Source organism: Gordionus sp. m RMFG-2023, chromosome 1, assembly GCF_954871325.1.
Source record: "Gordionus sp. m RMFG-2023 chromosome 1, tfGorSpeb1-WG-v2, whole genome shotgun sequence".
Classification (NCBI taxonomy): Eukaryota; Metazoa; Nematomorpha; class Gordioida; order Chordodea; family Parachordodidae; genus Gordionus; species Gordionus sp. m RMFG-2023.
The window spans coordinates 84,329,406-84,333,372 of record NC_088775.1 but is presented as its reverse complement, the minus strand read 5'-3'; positions in this window follow the sequence as shown (position 1 = coordinate 84,333,372).

Here is a 3,967-nt window from a genome sequence, read left to right as displayed (position 1 = left end):
TTTAAAAAATTGAATTTAAGACTTTTTATTAAATGTTGTAAAGATATAAATACGCACACATTGTAAAGATATAATACAAGCAATATCTTTCTTTTATATATATTTATTAAATGTTTCTCTAAAATTATTGATTGTGTAAAATTTGGAGAAAAATCTTTATATGAATTGATTTGTTTGGGATTATCTTAAACTTATATTTATCTTATCTTTATCTAGCACGTTGGTCATAGACCTGCCCAAAATGAGCGAACGTGAATTTAATGAAGGCCTACCCTTCATAAAATTATGGCGATTTTTTTTCTCAAGGATACCAACAAACCTTGTACCCAGTTGTAGTTTAACTAAATGAGTGGAACTTACTCTTTCCGATATTGTAATAGTAATATAGTAATTAATATAATATCTGTTTTAGAGTTTTGAATAACCATATTCATGATAAAGAGTGAGTTAAGAATATTTGAATCCATAGACATCAAAATTCCATTTCATTTGTTAAGTCATATTCTTCCAAAAAATGAACCGGAAAATCTTCGCCATTTGGGATAAAAAATTTTTTTAAAGCATATGGTAATTCAAATTAGACATAAATTGGGAAAAAATATTTTTAATCTTTTTTTTAATAAACGCAATAATTAAAGATGCCAATTTGATAGTTAAATGCTTAGAATATATATACAACACAAAATTAGCTAATATTAACAAAAAATTATAATTAATCTTATATATGCGAAAAATCGGATTGCCAAAAAATAATTTTTTTCTGACCCAACGTTTGTCAATTTCCAGATTTGACTGTATATGGTTTTATATTAAATAATTAAACATAGGATAAAAAATAACTAACCGTTAATATGAAAGAACATATATTATATAATTATAAGAATTATGAGTGCATATAAAGTTTCTAAAGGAGTAGCTTAAAGAGGTGACTAATGTTAGGACTATATTTTAAAAATTGGGTGTAATCTGTAAGAGGAGTGAATGCTATGGAAGTTAGATACGGATTTCTAAACATATTCTATGTTATGGTTATAACCTCTCTTTGGGATCTTCAGTGTCCATAGTCATTTTTTTTTACAAGGTGTTTAATCAATTGGAAAACATTGTCTACAAAGATTCACACAATGTTGGTAACCATAAAAATGAAAATCACAGCCGTAGTATTTGTTTATTGCTATGCTGAGTCCGTTAGGCCAAGGCATTATGTTAAAACATCAGTTCTTTTAAAATTATGACTAGAGAGATATACTGGTTAATGGTGGAAGTGGAAGGTATATTAGCCTAAGCTTGTATTATTATATTATTGACTGCTTTGTATCAGGGTTGGTATCCACGTGGATTTTATTATTTCGGATAGGGAGAGGACATTTATTGTGGATTCTTTTGCAATACAACACATAACGCAATTTAAAGATTTATGTATCACAGCTAGGCGCAGTGCTAGAGATATTCTAAGAAGTCTATAAAAAAAGCTACCTGAGGGGGGCTTTCTATTGTCCCAAGCTATTTTAGTTAGTTTTAGCTCTAAGAATGATTAAATTGGGGTTATCTCAAGGTGAATGTTCGTGAGATGGCAATCAGTAATCAATGGAACTGGCAACAAGTGAAGAATCCCAGTCTTTAATGTATATGGGAATATGGCCTGATGAGATGTTTGAGGATTTTTGTCCCAGGTATCTATGACTAAGTTAAGATCGTCTTCTGGGGATGCGCGGTAGGGGGTTGTTGTATTCATGAGAGGAAAGATTTAAAATGAAGGCCGATATGGATTAGTTAAAGATAGACCATATGTAATTCCCGAGGTTACATTCATAAAGTAATTTTCTCTCCATAAAAGTGGAAAACATTAAGTTTTGAGCGTTTCTAGTAGGGATCTGATAATTCTATGCAAAGCCAGAAGATCCTCATTTTTATTCAATATATCCCTCAATTTAGTTATCTAATTCTAGCATGACATCTAAATTTAGTATAAATAAACGAAAAAATGATATATCCAACATGTTTTCGATATATTTATTACTTAATTAATTTCTTCTGACGATAACATCCTCAGTTATCAGAATTTTAGTATTATAAATGTTGAAATCTCATGGAGCATATTTTTTTTAATATTTACTTAAATGATTATAAATATCAAATAAAAGTTAAAAATTTTTATCCTGTCACTTATAATCAATAATTTTTCCTATGAACTAATATACGTAATTATCAAATTTATGTGTTATATCTTTTTATGGAAAAAATTTCAAAAATAAAGTTTTTAAAAGACATGTCCAATGTGTTAAATATTATATTTGTAGCTATTACGTTTAGAATTACGAATATTACTAATATGATACAATATTCACACATTTTAAGAATTGCAGTTAAAATTATTGATTTCTTCTAGCTAAATTTGCAGCAACAGTTTTCTTTATAAGGAAATCTAAAAAATTCTACAATTTATCGTCGTATACTAAATTGGCCCTTGGCCTATTTTAAATTTACTAAAAAATATATAAAATATTTTCATTAACACAGAGATTATCGAAACTAGTTTTGTCAATTTTGTGTTGTTAAAAATGTTCCTGACCCCTTAAGACCTCGACTCGCCCACTTTTTCCGGTGGAAAATTTGAAGTGATAGAACGTTACGATTCAAACATATGATCAAAATCTGCATGTTGCCTAAATGCAAAATATATTGAGTATGAATATGGAAATTATCTTCAAGGATGGATATAAACTGATAGTGATTGTATTTGTACTTTGTATTTGTACTTTGTATATTATTTAATCATATATTTCTTATTTTAGGTTTTAAATTTTATTTCTAGAGTACCTTCCCCGCCCCTTTTTTTTAAAATAAATAGGACCGTAGGTTTTGGGTGTGGGCTGTTCTCTTGGTCCTCCCTATCTTTTCCAGCCTACAGACGTTTAAATAATAGTTTATGAACTATTATGCGTACAAGTACTTGCGGCTTGCCCACAAACGTGTGAAGGGCTCCTCATATATTACTTTATATCTAACTTAAATCTTCCAATTAGATGGAAATGAGGAAAACCTAGCTTAGCTCTGTTGTACCTACAACGTTGAGAGGGCGTATGCGCTTTATTCCGTATTCCGAATAATAATTATGATTACAATCAAGATTTAATTAAATTCCCTTTTATTTGACGCCCATATCAATATTTTGCGTTGCTAAAAAAATTTCTGACCCCTCAAGACCTAACCCCGCCCACTTAGAATAAATAATTATGATTACAATCAAAATATAATTAAAACACCTTTTATTTGAACCAAAAATATCAATATTTTATGTTGTTAAAAATATTCATAACCCCTCAAAACTTAGACCCACCCATCTAGAATAATAATTATGATTACTCGACTAAGATAAATTTAAAACAACTTTTATTGAATACCCATATTATTATTTTATATAAAAATATTCCTGACTCCCCAAGCCCTACATTAACCTATCGAGAGGGAACGCTTGTTCTCCTAATAAATAAATCTTATAAATATTTTCTAAGTTCAACAAAAAAGCAACTAAAAATAAATGGGGTTTGGTCTCAACCCTGGGCCTGAACCACGGTCTCTTACTCAGGGTTCGTGTTCAGAGCAGGCCTGAATAGAAAATTAGGTCGTAAATTTTACGACGAATATCAACACTAGGGTAAAAATATCATGACATATAAAACTTCTAATTTGTTAAATAAATAAAAATGAACAGGAAGGTCCTTTAATAAGATTGTTAAGAGCATTGTAGCTTTTGAGGATGATGAATATAATGAAACCATCGATGATGATTATAATTGTTTGCACAAGGAAACAATTTTAATTGAGATATGTTATTATTCTATCATTATGAAAATTTGAATGGGTTATTTATTATTAGAAAAATGAGAAATATATTATGGTAAAAATATATTAAAAAATTTACTAACTTTTTTGTGGGGTTTTATATTTAATTCATCATATGTTT